Raw genomic sequence first — 22475 nt, forward strand, 5'->3', positions numbered from 1 at the left:
GGTCAGAGAAGGTTGACTGTCCTTATGAGACTTGTCTTCAAGAACTGTGGCCCTGACAGGATCTACCTGAGAGCTTAGATAGCTCCAATATGTCTGAATTTGTGCTCTTGAATCTGCATTACAGTACTCCCTTTGTTTCCTCGCCTGCCACAGGGGCATAACTGAATTTCCAACAAAGCAAGAACGAAACAGTGTTCTAGGATCTTTTCTCTTATTCCTGTTGTTGCTGTAGGAAGTCATAGGGTCCTCCCATAATGGGAAGGCGAGTCATCCTGGTTCCCGCTGTAACTTCTTGTAAGGAAGAGATGAAGAAAGAATATAATTTATGAACAGCTGGGTTCTAGGTCCTGACCATGAACTCCTGAGACATTGTGAAGGAGATATTCTATTCTCCAGAATGAGTTGTGCAAGGCCAAGATATGTTGTTTCCTACTTCCTTCATCAAGGCTGAGCTCGTAGAGGTAGGACTTAAGGGTTGAAGCCCTATCTGCGGCCCATCACCTGGGATTGAGTGGCAAAGAAATGCCTCTGCCAGGAATAGGAGGATCAAAATTTTGATGATGATGGGATAGAAGATAAGTGTTCAGACGCAAAGTGGAAAGAACTACAGATAAGGGATATGTAGATGGAATGTTGAAATCCCCTGAAAAGATACAGGATGTTAGGAAAGCGATTGTGATACCAGCAGTAGCAGCAGAGGTGTGTGGGAAGATAAGTGACAAGTAACAACAAGAAAATATACATGGCGGTGGAATCTAGAGGTTAAGACAGTATAGCAAGTAAAAGGTAGGATAATGACAACAACTACCGTACCTAAAAAGAGCGGAATATAGACACAAACAAACAGAGGGAATCAAAGAGATTGGTAGCAATCAGAAAGAGAGAATCCACAAGAGAGTGGTATGAGATGTTGGAACACTACAGAATTGAAGATGCAAGAAGAAAAGACATGTAGGATGTATGAGAGGTAGGAATTATCAAAGTAGAAAATGGAAATATCTTAAATTAGGAAGAGGAAGTCAAGAGAAGATGGAAAGACTAGTTGTTACAAAAGACTGATTTTTACAATTATTAAATACGGAGAATGAGTGTGAAGAACTGGAAAATATTCCTTCAGTAGAAGGACCAATAGCATGAAGGGAGAGAAGTTGAGAAAGCTATAAAGGAAAATAATATAAAGCAGCAGGAAAGTTAGAGGTAACAATAGAAAGATTAAGGCACTGTGAAATTAAGTATAGTAGTGGGTGCATACACTATTCGAAAATATCTAGGACTAGTGTAACCTTGTAGTGGTTTGCGGACTGTGGCCAGAGGTAGCACCCAAACTGCCTAGTGTCCGAATGCCGATCACAACCCAACGTTCACTACACAAAAAAAAAATACAATGGTGGAATACCCAAAAATCTAGATAACACGTCAAGAGAACTATCGTGATCCATCCATGATTGAGCCTCAGTGTGTGCATCTTCAGTGTTGGTCTGGAGTGCATTTTAACCTTCTGATTGAGCTTCGCAATTACGTCCCCTCTACTGACGTGATTCTGGGCCACATGACGGAGGTGAAATCTCATGAGCCTCATGCGGAAGGCTTGGTCACCGATGATCAGGAAGCACCCGAGGATTGTCCTGTAATCCAGTATGTAACTGAAAAGGCACCTTGTCAGTCCAGTTGTATGCATGTGTCTTAACACTCGACAATAGGTACAGTAATGATACAGGAAGCCTTTTTTTTTTTCGCTTTTTTTGCGCTTTGTCTTATACAGTAGAACGGATTTTGAGCGAAGCGAAAAATCTATTTTTAGGTGAGATAGCCATGTTGTCCTGATGGAAGATTCCTATAGGTAACTTTATAAAAGATATTTGGCTACAGTGATATTCCCAGAGAATTAACCTTTAGGTCTCCAGAATTCTAACTCTTGGCACGAATATCCTTAAAATTTCTCTTAACGATATCGCATAATATCAGGGGACGTATATCTTGATACGACACATAGCAATCTTCACCCCGAATAGAGTTTTCGTTTCGAGGGGGAAGAGGGACAAAAATAGAATGGGAGCGGTTATCGAGGTTACCCTTCCTCCCGTACTACTATTGAGTATCTAGATGGCGCTGTATCCAAGATGGCACTCATTCCTTGTAGCATTGAGCATGGTGCTACAGATATAGTAATTTCGGGAGGGATCCTGCCAAGGCCTTTTCTATAGAAAAGGAGGGTGGGTCCATCAGGACGACATGGCTATCTCACCCAATGCGTCCATGGCATAAGCCTGAGGGTCCAGGTTCGGTGTCACATAACACGGGAGTTTGTGATTGAGTCGGGTCGCGAATAGATCTACCTGGAGACCTGGAACCAGCCTGAGTATCCACCGGAAGGAGTGCATGTCCAGGGACCACTCCGATTCCAGTGGGCTCGTCCTGGATAATGCGTCTGCTATCACATTCTGGACTCCTGCTAGGTGAGTTGCTGACAGGAACCAGTCTTTGTCGGCTGCCAAGGTGAAGATAGTGACTAGGATCTGATTCAGGTTGGGTGATTTGGACCCCCCCCTGTTGAGGCAGTGGACTACGGCCGTACTGTCTGAGACTACTCTGATGTGGGTCGACCTCGGAGGGGAGATTCTCTTCAGGGTCAAGAACACCGCCATGGCTTCGAGAACATTGATATGGAACTGTCTCATGGCGGGTGACCAAGAGCCCTGACACATCTGATGTTGGGAGTAACCCCCCCAACCACTCAGAGACGCGTCGGTATGAATTGTCACTTGTGGAGAGGGGAACTGTAGAGGAACTGACTTGGAGAGGTTCCTCCGATCGGACCATGGTCGTAGTCTCATTTTCAAGACAGAGGGGATCTTCGAGGTCTTGTCTCTTAAAGGTATTGTCGCCCTCTTTCTCCAAACTCGATTGATGTCTTTGAGTTTGGCTTTTAATAGGAGATCGGTCAGTGAGGCAAACTGGAGTAGGCCGAGGACTCGTTCTAAAGCTCTTCTGGACACCTGTTTGTGTTTGAGAAAGTTCCTGACCTTGGAAGCTATCTCCCTCACCTTCTTGGGAGGAAGGGAGAGCTTGTGCTTTGAGAGGTCCCAACGGATGCCTAACCATTCGAAGAGGCTTGATGGTTGTAGGCGGGACTTCCGGAGGTTGACTTGGAAGCCCAGTTTGGAGAGAAAATGGAGTACCTTCGACGTAGCTCTTTTGCATTCCTGGTGCGACTGGGCCCAAATGAGCCAATCGTCCAGATAGGCGACGATTTGTATCCCTTGGTGTCTGAGTTGCTCGAGCACCGTCTCCCCCAGTTTCGTGAATACCCTGGGGGCAATGCTGAGACCGAAGGGCATGACTTTGAATGCGAAGGCTCTCTTGCCGAGACGGAAGCCTAGATAAGGAGAGAAGTTTCGAGCTACTGGGACATGATAATAGGCGTCGGTAAGATCGATAGAGGTGGTGACGGCCCCACGGGGAAGTAAGGTCCGTACCTGAGAGATAGTCAGCATACGGAACTTGTCGCAAAGGATGTAAGAGTTGAGCTTCGACAAGTCCAGAACTACCCTCAACGCCGACGAGTCTTTCTTCGGGACTGTAAACAGGCGGCCTTGGAACTTCAGGGATCGAACCCGCTTGATTGCTCTCTTCTTGAGTAACTCCGCAGTGTACTCTTCCAGGATGGGAGTGGGTCTCTGGAAGAAGGTCACCGGTGGAGGAGGGGATCCCTGTGACCATTTCCAACCCAAGCCCCTTGATATTATGCTGTGAGCCCATGGACTGAAGGTCCAATGATCCCGGAAGTGATAAAGTCTCCCTCCTACCGGCATCACATCATTGGGAGGGAGTGAACTTAGGGCCCCTCCCTCCACGGGAACCCCTTGCTCTGGGCCCGCCGCGTTGGCGGAACTGTCCTCTACCTCTGGAACTCCCTCTTTGGTATCCACGAAAGGAACCGGAGGGTTCGTAGGCAGGGTTGTATGCAGGTGAGGGCATCCAAGAGGGGTTGGGCTGTGTACCAGGGGGAGCAGCGAGGTAGACTACCTGCTGAGGAGGCGCCTGTTGTCGAGAAGTCGAGGCCGCGGAAGGCTGTGGGGACGAGGTACCCCGGGCCGCTTTGTAAGGACTAAACCTCAGCTTCTTCTTGAAGAATGTGTGTCTCTGGGGTTCGAACCTCTTTTTGGCTGAGAGACCCCACCTTACCTGCAAATTCTGGTTTGCCCTCGCTGCGTCCTGAAGAACCTTATCCACCTCGGTCTGAGGGAAGAGGGTCTTACCCCAGCAGGAGGAAGCTATCAGTCTGTTCGGCTCATGCCTGATGGTGGCCTCCGACAGAACGAACTTCCTGCAACTAACCCGTGCTGACCAGAAGTCATGGAGATCTATTTGGTAGGATAGCAGCTGGTTCTTTGTGGCGACTCTGAACAGCGTTTCCTCTGGGTAAAGAGATGCAAGGGACTCCATGGAGGTGATGGATTGGAGGGACCTAGCAAGTCTAGTACGGGTCTCGAACTCAGTTTTGAGAAGACTCTCTATTAATCTGGGAAGCTTCTCAGAGAAAAGAGTAGAGGCACAGTCCGGGTCTAGTTTCCCCACCGTGAAGGTAGAGGCCGCAGCATCCCAGGCTGCCGAGGAACCCGGAATAAGCAAAGAGGTGGGGTCCGTCTCCTTGAGAGCCGGCATGGAAGAGCCTTCTTTGATGGCCTGTATAGTCAGCTCTGTGACTTTGTCTATGAGCGGCAAAGAGATGGAGGCCGCTGTCGTAAAAATAGTGTAGGAACCCTTGTGAGGGGTGAGCTTTGAGTTAATACACCCCCACTCTGATAGTGTTCTGGCCCAGATAGCCTGGGCCTGCTCTTTTGGAAATATGACCGTTTCCTTCGGTACCTTGTCCATACGGACCAATGCATGTTCCTTTAACCGTACAAAACCATTGAACGGGAATGCTAGGCCAGGGGGATAGAACTCCAGGTCCTCTAGAGGGCGGGTGCCCATGCCCTCCAGAGTTAGGGAGCCATCTACGAATGGAGCATGCAAAGCAAACCGCCAAGGATTGTTTTTATCGAAGGGCGGCAGCTTCGATGCGTCTGGGGCAGAAGGGGGAGGGAACTGAGTTCCGGCGCGGATCAGAGTAGCCATCATATCCTTAATCTCTGTTATTGCACCAGAGTGATGTTGAACTTGATCCCTGACCAATCCTTTGATCAGTTGGATGGGGAGGAGATCAGCCCAGGGTACCTGAAAGTCACCCGTTGGTTTTTTCTTGGATTTGGTAGACTTAGACTTCTTAGGAGTAGTGGTTTTACGAGGAGCAATATGAATATCAGGAGCTGTCGAGGGTCCGGGGACCGGTGACGTTGATACTGGCAAAGCTGAAGTCTTATAAGTTCGAAGTGGCTTCACCTTGGGTCGTACGGAGGCAGAGGGATCCCGAGGAGAAGCCTTAGAGTTATCAAAACCTAGAAAGGAAGAGGTAGAAGAGGGAGTAGGAGAGAAAAGGGTTTCCACCAACTCGGCACCACTTACCTGCTCGTCCCTGGGTTCTACGTCTATATCCAGACCAGCCATGTCCATTGGTACGAGGGTTTCGTCCTCCACGGAAATGGTAGCCCTGACTTCTTCAATTAAAGGGGCAGCAAGGTCAGGAGAGACTGCAGCAGTAGTCGAGCCTGGGAAGAGACGGGAGGCCATATCCCCATCGAGGAGATAGGGAGCGCCAGACGGGGCATTCCTGCCAAAGCCCGACACCCACGGCCGAAGAGTAGCCCTTGCTGACCGAAGAGAGACATCATCGGCCTGTAAGATTTGCAGTGATTAGTGATGGAGGAGGGGGTTTGCCCTCCTAAATATACTGTGTATATCATATTCATGCCTATATTAGTGTCTGCCAACGAGAAATAAGGAACAAAGGGAAAACCCACTTACATCATCATTCAGCAGAACTGACGACAACTCGTAACAGAACGAGCACAAATCCGGGAACCACACTGGGTATTGGGCCTGTCCCGGTTCCTGGATAAAGGGAATGGAGCAGTGGGCATGAGACCGGCAGAGGTCATGCCCAACGGGGTCGCTGAACGAGGCAGAGCATCCTTCAGCAGTACAACGGGCCTTCTGTAAAAGAAAGGAGACATGAGTCTGGTGATGCTTGAAACTCTGATAAGGGATAAAAACCTATTATTTTAGAGTTCTGGCACTCACTGAATTACCTAAGCACCCATATTGCCTTGACCAAACAACTAACTATTAACTTTAAGTTGATACTGCCCCATACCATTGTTGGCACTTTAAAATTCAATTGTCTGTATATTTGTAATGCACCCAATTCTGTTAATGACATAAGGATAATAAGCTTAAAGTAATCCGCCGACCTCCAAGGGTCGGGGAAGCAGTGACATGCCCTTAAAATAAATACAAACACCAGCCTTAGCTAAAGGCAAGGCAAATATAAGTGTGAAGTGTATGGGCGACCTCCGGTGAAGCCGGAGCTCCGGTGAGGCCGGATCGTAATGAAATGTCCTGAATAAAGGAGCCTTAGCTAATTAGCTAAGGCAACTTTAAGTGTTAAGTGTTTGGGCGACCTCCGGTGACGCCGGAGGATAATGAGATGCCCTGAATAATTCAATTGTGGCTAATAATTCAATTGTGAAAGATAAAAAGCTAAGTCGTAGCTAAAGACTAAAGCTTAGATTATAGTAAAGCGTATTTACGATCTCCGGTGAGGCCGGAGGGAGAAGAAAGGTCCTGAATAATTATTGTGAATAACAACACAGTTGTAATAACAAAGGCTATTGTGGATATGGCCGTGGCCTGAGACCGAAGTAAGGGCCACCGGAGGGTCTTATCTAAACAATATGAAGCCCGTCCCATGTAGTAAACAATATAAATATAACAATAGAACGAAAGTTATTGAGAATCCCTCGTGGCGGAGTATAACTCAAGGCGGAGTGGATAACGTTCATAACTACTCCCGAGCCGTAACGGGGAGAGGGCGAAACACGGACCAAAATAACGCTAACAATTGAAAAGTCACGAAAAAAATAAATAACTCGTAAGTTATCATCCACCCAGAGGGGGAGAGGTGAGGGAGGGAGAACCCGCTGACCGCACAAAACGGAAAACGGGAAATCCGCTCCCCCACCGGAGCTAAGAAAGAAAACGAGAGAAAGGGGTAACTCGTGACTGCGAACAGAAAACGGGGACCCCAATCTCTCGCTCTCTTGGACACAAAAACAGGACTAAAAATCACAAAACACTATTATAAACGTATAAAATAAAAATGTACATCCATATAATACTACGATCGAAGAATAGCATCCGTTAAAACTTAAAATAAATAGCACTGTTCCTTTAACCGAGTCGAGTGACGAACGCCTCGGGCGGTTACTAAACAAAAACAAAGCTAAATCGCTATCTCGATCGTAGGCTGGACTTACTTGCAAAAAGTACCATGAGCAAAAAAATAAAAATAAAAATAATAACGGTTCTAAAGGCATAAGGCCAGGGACTTAACCAAGAACCTAAGTGACAGAGTACTAAACGGGCAGATAAAGATGAATTCCCCAACAAGTGAACAAACAATGGCCGCCATGAACGGCCAGACGGGGATAATAAAACAGACTATACTGGATATAAAACACAAGCCCGGTACAATAAAATACTGTCAAAACAAACTATGGTACTTAACATTGGAATGTGTGAAGATGGAGCTTCGGACATGACAAAATAAATCCACGATAGATAAAAAAGACCGAGAGCACAACGAAAACATTCAACGCTTTTGAATTCCAAAAAGAAGGATATTGTTCAGATGGCGCTCGCGTCGTGGCGTGGGTGGTGCGGCGATGGGGATGTGTCTAGGGCCTCTGTATCGGCCCATCCCTTTGGCGAAGGAATTAACTAAATGGAAGACAACCTGTGAATAGTGGATTTCACGCGCCTTTGCTTTATACACGACACCCAAAAGGTGCTCGCGCGAGGGTTGTAACCTCAGCATTCCATGCTTTTATCTTTCTCTGGTATAATTGGAAGGTTTTTATCAGAAAAGGTATACAAGAAGGACTTTTCGCCCGGCGCCACAGGTTCGACCCAGAAATAGATTTTTCACTTTGCTCAAAGCCATGTCGTCCTGATGGAAGTTTACCAGAGAATTACTAGAAAGTACTGTACTGTATCTGTGGATTTTCATAAGTGCCTTAACCTTGGGACAATTTTTTTTTTATGGTCATCCAGACCATCGAGACAAATGACGTTACAGTGAGCCCTCGCTACTTCGCGGTTCGACCATCGCGGATTCACCACTTCGCGGATTTTTTTCATAACGCATGTATATACATATATCGCGGATTTTCCGGAAATTTCGAAAATACCGCGATGTGACCGATGGTGCGAGATTGGAGAAAGTAAGGAAAATTGAATCATGATTGATTTTCAATATAAATGAAACTTTGAAGAGCAACAAAGATATCATTTGTTAGAGAGATAGAGAGAGGTAAGGAATGGGAGGTAGTGAAAAGTAGCCCACAGAGAGAGAGAGAGAGAGAGAGAGAGAGAGAGAGAGAGAGAGAGAGAGAGAGAGAGAGTGTGTGTGTGTGTGTGTGTTGATTTAAATGTAATAAACAAAAAAATTTGATAGGTTATAACACATTGGTGCTTATGTAATATCAACTGTATATACGGTTTGAATAAGTTAAGAAATGGTATAAACGATACTTTGTTAGTGTATTCGTACACTCTCAAGAGCGGCAGCTAGACGTCAGCTGATCTAATCACAGCCAAAAGTAAAACAAAAAGAAGTCAACAATACTCTCGATTTTTAAAACACACCCGAAATTTAAAAACAAAAGTACACGCTTTCTTAATGTGCAATTAACTATTTAAAGAGTAGCAATTTTCTAGAATAAAATGATGTTTCCCAAAAAATAGTGGTTTGCTGATGAAATCGGATGCCGTATTTTTAGCAACGATTGAAATGGATGTAAACTCAGCATAATTTTTTCGTTTCGTATTTAATTGACACTAAGAAAACTAATTTTAGTTTCTTCATCTATATGTAAGTATTGTATAACACGAAGAGAGAGAGAGAGAGAGAGAGAGAGAGAGAGAGAGAGAGAGAGAGAGAGAGAGAGAGAGAGAGAGAGAGAGAGAGAGAATGAATCAGCTGTTGTAATCGAATGCCATGTTTTTGTTTCGTGAGAATTTCATCGCCACGACTATAACAACAACATACTGTACTGAACTTTACAGTATTATACAGACTACTGTAATACGATAAAGTAAAATATTTGTAATAACCTATTTTATATGAAATGGGGCTACAGTATTTTTTTTTGTTTAAAATTTACATTTACGTACGTAAAACAACTCTCTCTCTCTCTCTCTCTCTCTCTCTCTCTCTCTCTCTCTCTCTCTCTCTCTCTCTCTCTCTCTCGTAAATTGTTTTCCTGCTTTGCTACGTATGTATGATTTTATTTAGATACGGTAAATAATATTTGTAATAACATATTTTCTAAAAGCTTTTACTGTAATATCATTATTTATCACTTTCATCATGCGCGTTAAATGCCTTCGTTTGTTTACTGAGCGTGGTTGTTTACTGAGCGTAGTTTATGACGCCATCGTTTCAGGTGGCGTCATAAAGAAAAACATTTCATTTGGAAGTCCTAAGAAAAATTAAGTAAAACATTGGTAATAACAAAATCAACATACTGTACTGAATAATCAATATAATCGATGCAAAAACTAACCTATACACAGATGTGTAAATGCGTTTGTTTCTTCATTATGATCAGAGGTAAACTAAACAAAATATTGGTTGCCATTGTTTATCGTGCTTTTTGGCGTGGTTAGGAAACGCATGATATAAAATCGCCTTTAATATTTGTGCCTGTTTTAGTTTAGGGTACTGTAGTACATGCATTAAGTGTTCTGTACATTAAAGGGTAGTTTGTTAACAGTACTACGTACAAGGGAAGGTTTTAATAGTCTGAATATACATGTTAAATAAATACGTAAATATGGTGTCACTACTTCGCGGATTTTCACCTATCGCGGTCGGGTCTGGAACCTATCTACCGCGATAAACGAGGGTTCACTGTACCGTTATCCGTCATTACCACTAATCATGGACAATGTTAATGCTTCCTGCCCCCTACAGGGAAGAGTCATACTAGACAGTAGGATAGGGGTCTCAAGGTTTGCATATATTGTATGAACAAACATAAGTATCCACTAGATATACAAAAGGTCTCACGGTTTGTATATGTTGTCGGAACAACTAAGTGTCAACTATATCCATTGTTTGTAAGCATACAATAATATGAGGTTTACTTAAATAAGTAAGAGAACTCTGGCATATCTAATGTGCTAATTGCAGGGCGAAATAAGATGCAATTACACTCTAATAGACATTTATTTCAAATAAATGACCAAATGGATTAACGAGTGTAACGTGTTAAGGGAATTATACGTACAACGTATATAGAAAATATTTTTCTTCCTTAAAGGGAAGAAATGATGAGTGCCACTCTAAATTTTAAAATTTTTGATAAATTTTCCGAATATAATTTCTTTAAATGTTGTATGCTATCAACACTGTGTACTATCTACACACGGCACAAGTGTTATCTGTATAATTCCACACCTGAGATTTTGAACAGTCTTAGTGTCACCATGGAGTCACTCACTTAAAAGGTATCTAACTGGAAGTGTCAACACCTTTTCACCCTAATTGATAGTCCCAATCAATTAACTGTTCATCGCAGCACTAGACGACAGGTTTAAATACACTACCTGCCGCCAACACATAATGCTTCAGTTCGCGGACTTGCTTTGTGTAGTGTTTGTAGAACACTCTGGATGACTTCCATCCAGTATATGAGCGAAGACGCTCAAAGTCCATATACTGAAAAAAGTTCAGTGATGAAGCAATTTTTCTCGGATCATGAGCTACGGGTGTACTGTCAGGATCCGCTCCGTGAATAAGTAGGTAAGCTTCGCCCTCAGTTGTTTTAGGGATAAGTTTGATCCTGAAGTTTCTCCTTTGAAGAGCTGCCCTCCCCTGAAGTCTGAAGTTCTACGAAGATAGACCTTTAGACACTCTACTGGACACAGAGAGACATCTTCCTTCAGAGGGCTGATTCTCCAGGGACCCCATCTCTTAGTGGGTAGCTTGTTCTTGGCGAGAAAGGTTGCATCAGGAAAGAGATTCAGTTCTCCCACTTCTGTGAACTGAATGTGGCCCTCATTTCTTGATAGGGCTACTATTTCACTAACTCTAGCCCCTGAGGCTATAGCGAACAGGAAAATAACCTTCTGGGTTAGATCCTTGAGAGAACAATCTTCATTGTTCACAGATGAAGCATAATGTAGGACCTTGTCCAAAGACTGAAATGGGCTTCGGAGGAGCTGCAGGCTAAGTCTAGCGCATGCCTTCGGGATCCCGTTAAAGATTTCGTTCGTCAGGTCCACTTGAAAGGCGCATAGAAGAGGTCTAGTCAGGGCTGACTTGCACGTAGTTATCGTGTTGGCTGCCAGACCTTGTTTATGAAGGTGGATAAAGAAGGACAGACAGAAGCCTATTGAAATTTTTTTTGGTCCTTTTTCTTTAACAAAAGCAACCCACTTTTTCCCAGACGATTCATATTGTCTTCTAGGTGACTTAGACTTGTAAATTCTTCCAAGAAGTCTATACTGCCTTTTGAGATCCCAAATCTTTTCTTAACCGCTAAGGCGAGAAAATCATGAAATGAAGGTTTTGGGTTCTCTGTGATGAAGCGAAGACAGTCGACTTCTGAACCCGTTCAGATAGTGCTAGGTTCGGTACAAGGACCAGCCTCAGCCTCAGTTCCATCACTAGAGGGAACCAGTTGCTCTTGGGCCACTTGGGGGCCACAAGAGCTGCCGTTCCCTGGAAGGATCTCAGCTCGTTGAGGACCTTCAGCAGGAGATTGGATGGAAGGAACAGGAATTTTCGTGTCCATTCGTTCCAAATTAGGGATATGGCGTCCGTTTTCTCCTCTAGAGGGTCCTCGTATGGGGCTATATATCGAGGTAGTTTCTTGATGTCGCTTGTCACGAAGAGGTCGATCTGCAGTTCCGGGACTTGTTCCAAGATGGAAGAGAATGAGTCTGTGCCTGGGGACCATTCTGACTCTATCGGCTTGAGCCTGAATAGAACATTCGCTGTCACATTGCAGAACCTTTGTAAGTGAATTGCTGATAGGTGCCATCTCTCTAGACAAAGGATGGCTAATATCACATGGTTGATATGGGACGATCTCAAGCCTTGTCGTTTCAGACATCTCACTATCACTTCCCTGTCCAAGATCAGCCTGATGTGGACTGATCTGCGAAGGGAGAGTTTTCCCAACGTCAAGAGGACTGCCATGGCTTCCAAAAGGTTGATGAGAAACGCCTGAACAGAGATGACCAAGTCCCTTGGACTTTCCTTTGATGGGAGTGAACTCCCCATTCTTACGTCGAGGCATCCATGTGGATGGTCATCAACAGCAAAGGTGGTTGCAAGGGCACGGTCCTCATTAAGTTCTTGGCCTTCGACCATGGGTTGAGAAGTGATCGTAGTAAGGCCAGTATCGATCATTTTAGATCTCTTCGAGCGTTTGGTGCGTATTTTCTCCAGACTCCTGACGCATCTTTCAGCTGTGCTCTTCGCACTGGGTCTGTTACTGCAGTGAACTGGAGAGAGCCCAGTACTTTTTCCTGTTCGCGTCTTGAAATCCTGTCGGATTACAGTAGTCTCTTGACAGACCCTGCGATGTTCCTCCTCTTCCCTGAGGGAATGGAGAAACGATGTGACCTCAGGTTCCAATGGCTTTCTAACCATTGAAACCCTTGAGCTGGAGAGAGTCGAGACTTCTTGAAGTTGATCTTACATCTCGGATGTTCCAGGAACTGGATCACTTCTTTGGATGTTTGCAGACAAGGCGTTTCGGATGCTGCCCCCACCAACCAGTCGTCCAGGTACGCTGCTACCTGAACACCTTTTAGGCGTAGTTGTTGCACAACTGCGTCTGCAAGTTTCATGAAGATACTTGGGACTATGTTTAGTCCGAAGAGTATGGCTCTTAGAACATACTTTATCTTCTGTAACTTGAATCCTAGGTAGGAGGAGAGGGAGCGACTGACTAGAAGGTGCCAATAGGCATCTGTCAGGTTTATCGAGACTGTGAACGCCCCTTTTTGTAACAGGGTCCTTATGTGTTGAAGGATTAACATCCTGAACTTGCTGTTCTCGATGAACTTGTTGAGTGGCGACAAGTCCAGAATGACTCTGAGTTTTTCTGAGTCCTTCTTGGGAACACAAAACAGCCTTCCCTGGAATTTGATGGACTTTGCTTTCCTTATAACCTGTATGCTCACGCGCTATAGGGTATATTCTTCTAATGGGGGGGTGGAGTGTTGGAAGAATTGTGGAAATGATGGTGGAGACTTGTTCCGTTTCCATCCTAGTTCAATCTTGATTAGGCCGTGGGGCCAAGGATCGAAGGTCCAACGATCCTGAAATTGTTAGAGCCTCCCTCCTACCGGAAGCGTCTCCTTGCTTGGATTGATCGGAGGGTTTACCTCCTTGACCACATCCTCCCTTACCTCCTGAGGGATGTCTAGAGGAGCCCCGTCTGGATCCTTTACCTTTCAACCGAGAGGTAGTGGTCTGCCTTTCAAACCCGGGGTTGAATGCTGGTGACTGGGCAACCAGCTGTTGAGGCACCACTAGGAAGGTGGTCTGTGTTTGGGCCATCACTTGGGGCACCGCTATCATAGTAACTGTGGGATGTTGTTGAGCAGGCCGAGGGGGAAGTCTAGACTTCTTCGTCTTCCTTTTAGATTGGGGACCCGCATCCGGGGAAGACTTCCTCTTTGAAGAGATGCCCCACTTCTGGAAAAAGTTCCTATTCTCCGTGATGGCTTCCTCGACTACCTCTTTGACTACTTCGTTCGGGAAGAGGTCTTTACCCCCAGATGTTAGAAGATATCAGCTTCCTGGGTTCATGTTTCACTGTTGCAGCAGCGAACACGAAATCTCTACAGGTTCTCCTAGCCTTCATGAAAGCATACAGGTCCTTTACTAGGGTGTCCATATGCATTTTGGCTAGGACCATGAGCATGTCTGGGGTACTCTTTTGCCTGCACACATCTCTATGCAGTTTTGTAGGGATAAAGATGCCACAAGTCTCTCCTTCGTCTTGTTCCTTGCACAAGAGAAACTCGGAAAGTTTAGGGAGATTCTCGCTAAACTGTCGTCCAGCGATGTCTGCGTCCAGTTTCCCTACTGAGAAGGTTAGGTGGATTTCCTTCCATTCCTTCTCTTGCATGGGCAAGGCTAATGACAGAGACCTGCACTCCTCTAGTGCAGGGCATGGTTTGCCTGCCTCCACTGCCTTGGCAACAGATTTAAATGCCTTCAACGTAAAGGGGAAGGCTATTGAAGCAGGAGCAAGAAAGGTAGGGTGTTTCTTGCTAAAGGCAGACACTTTCGACACCGAATAGCCTGCCTTTCTCAGGCTACTTGACAAGAGAGCCTGTGCCTTATCGTGGTCGAAAACCATGACCTCCTTCGGTCCCGTCTCCTCTTTTGGCATTGGTTCACGCTTCAGTCGAATGAAGCAATCAGGGTAAGCGTTAAAGCTTGGCCAAAACTAGATCTCGTCTAAGGGGACAGCTCCCATCTTCTCTGAGATGTAGAGATTGCCGTTTGAAATCGGCATAAACTCCGTATACCTCCAGGGATTGGTTTTGGAGCAGGTCGGGAGGTCTTGGCCTCTGGGTCGTTTATGTGACCCTCGGGAGGCAATAAGTGGAGCTTCACGGAGCTCTCTCTCGAATTTCGCTTCCCTTACTTCGCCTCGTTTGCGAATGTTCTCCATTAAATCCGTAAGATGGACCAGTGCCTGGCTCATATTGTCCAATGGAGGGGTAGAAGGTGAAGACGTCGAGGGTAAACTCCTCCTCGGGATCATCCTTTAATAGATCCTTTTCAGTGTCCATAGACACTTCCGACATCCTTACCTCCTGGTGGATGTCCATACTTTGCAACGCCTCCCTGACATCCGTCTGGATGCAGAGATGTCCGAGTCGTGCTTGGGGCACAAACATATCACTACCCGCTTGAGGGAACAGCAAGCTACACATCCTATTGTTAGGTACGTATGGTCCCGGAGAGTTCTTTTGGAACCCTCTTACCAACTTGCGCAGCTTTCCACGTGCCGCATCCCTCGACTCCGTTGACTTGGGGTTGTCGAAACCTTCGGTCACCAAGGTCCGGCAGATATTGCAAACTTGGAGGTCCCAATATTGCAGGGATTTGGTAGTGATGGTGCAGGGGGCATGAGACCTGCACGCTTTGTGACCGTAGAAGTTCCTACTCCTATGGTTGCAGAAGATCACATTGAATTTCATCTGGTGTTCCTCCTGTAAATAAAGTAAAATAAAATGAGTATGTGATTGTTTATCTCACATGACAAACAGATATGTAACTATTAATATTTTAATTATCATAGCTTAGGATGGTAATTTAGAAAGAAATAGGGAAAGACACATACTTGTGTATCCCTTCCACTTCCAGCCAACTGCTGTGACCTCCCCCCAATATTAAAGATATAGAGTTTCCTTTATCAGGGCAACTCAAAAGAGAAGGGTTCTAACCTCTAGGGATAGAAAAAGTGTACACTGCCACTGACCCTTCTTAATTATTTGATATTGTGGGGTAAGTATTAACTGATTTCCAATCAGAGTACTGTATTGAAGGAATTCTATTCTTTAAATATAGGATTGGTCTCAGCAAAAGACTGTACAAGGGTACACAGGTATGTTGGAAAATAACTACTGTATAATAAATACTATAGTTTTCTGTTTGCAGTACATAATATACTGCAAATATACGGGCTACTGTATAATCATATAATGTAGTTTAGCCGGCATGTTGCCAGCATGGCTAGCACCTGGCGGCACAGTCCAGCCGGCATGTCACCGGCTGGACTAGAAATTAGAAAAGACACATACTTGTGTATCCCTCCCAGCCAATTGCTGTGACCTCCCCTTCCAATATTAAGACTATAGAGCATCCTGATCAGGGAAAACTCAAAAGAGAAGGGTTCTAACCTCTAGGGATAGAAAAGTGTACTACCACTGACCCCTCTAAACTACTTAATATTGTAGGGTAAGTTATTAACTCATTTCTAATCAGAGTATTGAAGGAATTCTATTCTTTCAATATAGGATTGGTCTCAGCAAAAGACAGTGCAAGGATACACAAAATATATTGGAAAATAACGACTGTATAATATATACAATAGTTTTCTATCTGCAGTATATACTATAATGCAAATATACTGGCTCTGTATAATCATATACTGTAGTTCAGCCGGTATGTTGCCGGCAGGGCTAGTACCTGGCGGCACCTGCCCAGCTGACATGCTGCCGGCTGGGTTAGTACCTGGCGGTACTAGCTGACAGAGAGAGAAAAAGCATGGAGTGAAGTGCTGCCTTATTAAAATGTATGTTTACAATAAGGGTGTAAGTATATAACCTTACTGCCTTCCTCCAGAATGAGGGTTCAAATGGAAGGGGAGAATGCATCATTCAGGCTTCCATCAAGGCGTAAGATCCGTTGCCGGCATTGCCGGTTTCAGGAATGTGGATGGCAGTCCAAGGGAGGACTGAAGAACCTTCAGCAGCAGAAGGGCCTCCCACCGGCAGCCGTCATAGCCGGCACAACCTTCCCAGAGCCTTGTGTCCATAAGGGATAGACTGAGTGACTAAAGAGCTTCTTATGTAGGAGCCCGGCTGGCACCGCAACCCACCCGGCAAGCGGTGAGATTGCAGGACAACGGCCACAGGATTGAAATGGCTAAGTCATCGCTAAAGGACAGAGAGGGGAAGGGAAAAGGGTCCTGTATCAAGTGTAGAAGAAAGCGGCAGGATTGCCGCCACTTCCACACAAGAATGAAACAATGTTTCAGTATCGGCGCCATCCTAGGCGGCAGAAGAATAACTATTCTTCAGCCTAGGGTCTGCCGAATCTATCAAGTGTAGAAGAAGGCGGCAGGATTGCCGCCGCCTCCACACAAGAGAGAAACAATGTTTCAGTATTGGTGCCATCCTAGGCGGCAGAAGAATACTATTCTTCAGCCTAGCGGTCCCGACCCTCCCCCTCCCCCGACTGATGGCCAATCGAGACGACGGGAGGGGGGGGGGGACGAGAACCGCCCGGGATGAATGAGACTATGTAACACCCCGTGAGATAATCTCGGTCCTCAATATGTCGGAATGTTGAGGGAAGACTGAGGAACAAGCATGCTTGGCCCGTATTGTCATAGCCAACAACCATCGAGTAAGAGGAGAGACGTGCTCTGGGAGGGGTGGGGGGGTTACAGGGGAATCATGTGGACAGGTGGTGGTAGGCAGGGCTACCAACTGGAGATCCCCTCAACACAACATGGAAAATCCCAAAAATATGATCATAACGGAGTTTGACAATAAAAACAATATGAACTGTTATAAATACTTAAAAGTAAATAATGAATAAAAGCGTAATCACGTAAAAAAGGCTAGGCATGCAAAGTTAATATGGCAAGAGAGGGACTCGAGCGAGTGGCAAGGGAGGAAGCATGACGTCATCTTGGAAGATGGAAAACAGGGGTACCAACCTTACTACTGAAGCGGGTAGATACCGAACAGTAACACAAATAAAGAGCACGCGAGAGTCCCACTCGAACCAAAACGTAAAACTATGTGGGGGAACGCTATTCACTATAATCACTTCTGAATTAATAAAACAAAGGCTACACTGCCCATTCACGCTTAAAACTCATGGATAAAGTACTCAACTTCGATGGAGTAACTTAGGATTCCGCCATCGATGCGTAGAAAAGGAAAAGTAATCCAAAAAACACCGAGGTAAACACAACCAACTTATCGTAACTGGTGCTAAAAAGGAGTGCTGGGCAAGCGTGGGTAAAGTTAGTAGTACTAGTCTGCGCGGCAGGGGAGGTTGATCCGCACCTCACTATTGAGGGATTTTGAAGAGGAGATATCTAAATGGTACGAGACCTCTGGTCATATTACGCCCTAGATTATACCGACACCAATAGGTGAGCGAGCTATTTCAACCTAGCATTCCTATGCATTTTTTCTCTGGTAATATTTTAGCAGTTATATTCCTTAGAAATGGTGCTTTAGTAGCATTTCACTGGCCGGCACAGGTTGAGCCCAGAAATACTATTCTTCAGCCTAGGGTCTGCCGACACAGGACTAGTCTCCTAGACCGCAGGGGAGAAGGTGGCGGCATCATACTACCACTTCAGGTGCGGCCTAGGGAGGCTAGCCTCCTATGTCGGCAGCTGTAAGCCAGCAGGGGAGTGACTACTCACCCTGCTGCTCTGCCGCCGGCAGAAAGACTGAATACTCTGAGGTTCTGTCGAAAACCAAAGCCGGGATCTCGCCGGCAAAGGTGGGAGACAGAAAACCCTAGCCTAGTCAAGCCGGAGTGAACTACTCTATGGCAAGACCAGATAGGGTTGCCGCAAGGTACTCAGAGGGAAGGAGGGATTACCCTTAAATCTCCACAGGAGATAAGTATCGAGTTATATAATTCTAGGAGATGTACTATCTCCCGTTGAATCAATAAAACGATACACGAGGGTAAATGGGGATAATGTCTGAAAGTATACTACATCGCCTAGGCTAGGTAGCCTAGCGCGAGACAAGGTCTCGGTTACCTAAATAGCTGAAACTCTAACGTATACGATCGGCAAAAGTAAGAGGAAATTATGCATAAAATATATATCTTTACTAGTATAATTGTGCCTAAATAGCTTTCATAATTTATCAATGCTATTACAACCGGGAAAGTCATTCTGCTAACTAAATAACACATGCATAACGAACGACAGCGCCCATGGCGCCTCCGTTGACAGGCCTAGCTCCTTAACACAAAAAATTACTCTAATTTCACTGTGAAGCAGGAGCTAAAATTATACACTGTAAAGAATAAATACTCAACTTTCCAGTGGTAAAAGAAGCTGGAAATTGCATATTAAAACCTCTCAAAAGCAATTAAAAACGTTAGATCAACAGGGAACACCACTGTGCGAAATGGCTACAAAAATAGGAATGGTAAACTTCCATCAGGACGACATGGCTTGAGCCCAAAAATGAGTTTGTACTGAGCCAACTTGGCATAGAGTACCACGTACTGTCAGGAGAACAGTTAAAGGGGTTGACAGGTACCTGCACCAGCATTCTAGGCTACATCCAGTTACAGGTGAAGTGTCCTTCCAGGTGGAGACTACCACTGTTTAACTATGCAGTGGCAGCTGCCAAAGACATCAACTTTTGTTTTGTTCTTGGTAGGAATCTACTGGACGCAGTCTACCTGACACTGGATTCACCCCCGAGAACAGTTGGTTTGATCACACTACAGTTCTCCAATTGTCACTCAAGGTACTCTAAATATCTCTACTGCATACCAGACCACTGTTATGAAGGTGACTGATCCTGAACCTGATCATGAAATATTCTCCGGGAATGATCTTCTGTCCTTTAGTCAGGTGGCCAAGATCCAAGATCATCGACACATCAAAACTGTCATCAAAATGATCTACTCCAGGGTTTCTGCATCTCTGGTTCCACGCTCCTATCTGCCCTATAGAATATGTTGGTCTTACCTGGAAGTACACCAGGGCTTGCTAGTGAAACCGGATCCAGACGGCTTGGTAGACCCAATAGTCACCTTCAATGTCCTGATTGACCTAGTTGCAGAGACACCTCCAGAATGCTCACTATGGGATCGGGAAAATTACTGCAATGCTCCGTTGACTTGTTTGGCACAAATCTTTGATTAGTGTAATCAGGGATATATGCCGGACATGTTGGGAATGTCAGACTTGTAAGGTTTCAAGGGAGATGGTTGCCCTGCCAACTTTGAAAATAGTGACCTCTTATCCTTTTGAACTGGTTGCTATGGTCATTGTGAGTCTCCCAACAACCAGTACTGGCTTTATTGGGTGTCTGATGGTAGTCAACCCTTATTTCAAGTGGCTGACAGTAGTACCCATAAGGAATACAGTAAGAAGAGCAGTACGAAATGCCAAGCACTTGAAAACAGAGTTTTTCCTGTTATTTCTCGTGTTCCTGACTAAATATTGACTGATAACGGCCCTGAGTTTATTTCCCAGGAATTTACAGAGTTGTTGGAGCAGAATAATGTTGTATATGTGAATAAAACTCTATATAAACCCTCTAGTAATGGCACATTGGAGCAGGTGAACTGTACCATTGGTGAGTTACTGGGGGTGATTTCTGGGGAATCTCGGAAATGGGACCAGTATTTGTCCCGAGCAGTTCTCAGCTACAACCATTCCCACCACACTGGGATTGGATGTACTCCAGCTGAGAACATACTGAAGGGTGCTCACAATGTTGATAGTATCCCCTTGCTATCAGCAGAGACAAGAGACCCATGGGCTGAAGGACATCCTCGGTACAAATCGTTTAAGGATGGTTCTCTGGTCCTCTTGGGGGGAAGGACAGGGCTGCTTCGCTAGGGAAAGCAACATTTTCCCTCGAGGACTGAGGTTGTCAAGGAATTAATTGGTCTGCGCTACTACTCGACGGTCCCCCAGAGGAAACTGTCCGAGCAGGAGCTTTGGAGGAAGGTCGGGAAGTGGAAGAAGAAGCCTTAGGTTTCTTCTGCTTTGAAGGAACTTTTGAAGGAGAAAAATCCTGCTTAGGTTTCTTCTTTCCCTGGTGTTCAAACCTTTCCCACTGGGAGGCAGACCACTCCTGGCATTCGACACATTCGTTACTCTCATTACACTGTTGTTCCCTACAGGCCCCACACAAGGGGTGGTGATTGGTCTCCCCAGCAGACATAAAAGTACCACAGGAGCAGCCCTCAGGACCAGGACAGGTATGTATGGCTGTCAGGAAGGTTCATGCACACACAAGGTGGGAGAAAAAGACAAAAAAGCAATGATTAATGGCAGTCCAAAAAATAGGTGAGGAGGAAGAGCGGCAACAACTGTTCTCCATCCGAGCCAAAAGCAAAGTGAAGCACAGTCGCAGGTGTGTGAGTGAGAGGGGTAGCTAAGTACCCCCCTACCCTGCCCCGCCAGTAATTAGCAGGATGGGTAGTTAACCCTCGCTAAATTTTAATGTCTCATCCTTTAAGCTTTGTCGAAAGTAATATCCCTAAAAATAGCGTAGGTTTGTATTCAAGTTACGGAACAAACTACCAATAATGAAAGTCATTTGTAAATTAACTGTACCTAAAGTAGATCTACATACATCCAGAATGTATAGCTTTACAGTAAAAAAGACATAAGAATCCTGAATACTGATATATAAATAATGAAATTATCTCAACACTAACCCTGTGTGTCTGAAATTCATAACTTTCAGCCTCTCAACTGTAGGGACTGAAAATGTAAGCATCTTGCCTTCACCCAGTTCGAGCATGGATATGGCAGTTCTCCTTTGACAATAAGCTTGGTAACACCTTCATCTTGATTTTTGTGGGTTGAGTAAACCCCTGAAGATTAAAGCATCTCTACTGTGATCATAAGAACAGGAGCACATACATTTCTGAAAAAGAGAAAAGAAGTTACAACTTTGAAATTCTAACTTGAAATTAAAAAAAGATACTAACACTAACAATATGTTAAAAAACCTAGCTTTTTATTTAAAATTATTTTTTTCATATTACTGTGCTAAGAGTGAAATTGCAACACATACCTTTGAGATAAAAAATTTCAGAGATACAATTTTATCTTAACTTTTTTCCCCTGAGATCACACAACTTCAAAGAACTTTTATGGGTCAAGACTCTTAGCAAAGACGAAAGCTATGTCTGACACAAAGGTAATTGACACAGTTTACACGTAGTTCTCACCCAATACAGATTCACAAAACATGGTTCTGTAATTTATTTTTTCTTTACACAATGGTTAGTAGTAGCAGTGATAAGCCAAAAAGAAAAGTTTCAAAACCCACTACTGAACTAAGAAAGGAGATAATTGAAAGGGCAGAAACGTGTGGTCATATAACCTATATTTCCAAAGTGTGGTACTGTACTATACAGTATACAGAAGTCAACAATCTACATGATTTTGAGAAAAGAAAAAGCCATTAAAGAAGTACTTCAGTGACAATCATACATGGAAAGGTGTTGCAAATACATTCGGACATCATTAAAAACCTCCCAGGAAAAAGTGATGATGCAGTTTCTAGTGAGGCTGGTTTGATAAAAAAAAAAAAGTGGCATTCATAGTGTTGTAAGGCATAGGGAGGCTGCCAGTTAAGACAAAGCTACTGCTGAGAAATATGTTGTTGAAAAAATCCAGATAAGGCAGTAGCTGGCAGAACATGGAGTTTTTATGATAAAACAAAGTTTTATGAATACTTACCTGGCAGTTATATACATACAGTATAGCTATAGTCTCTGACGTCCGGCAGAATTTTTCAAAACTCGCGGC

General features: G+C 44.7%; 1 protein-coding gene across 4 annotated transcripts in view; it reads right to left on the reverse strand.

The window, feature by feature from the left end:
- Window positions 1–22475, reverse strand: part of LOC137638837 (tigger transposable element-derived protein 1-like) — a 203531-nt gene that overhangs the window by 35898 nt on the left and 145158 nt on the right. For all 4 annotated transcript variants that reach the window (XR_011044194.1, XR_011044195.1, XM_068371241.1 and 1 more), the window contains exon 2: window positions 21374–21585. The gene's annotated coding sequence lies outside the window, so the exon portion shown is untranslated. The remainder of the gene's footprint in view (window positions 1–21373; window positions 21586–22475) is intronic.

The sequence above is a fragment of the Palaemon carinicauda genome, chromosome 3 (assembly GCF_036898095.1).
Source record: "Palaemon carinicauda isolate YSFRI2023 chromosome 3, ASM3689809v2, whole genome shotgun sequence".
In the NCBI taxonomy this organism is placed as follows: domain Eukaryota; kingdom Metazoa; phylum Arthropoda; class Malacostraca; order Decapoda; family Palaemonidae; genus Palaemon; species Palaemon carinicauda.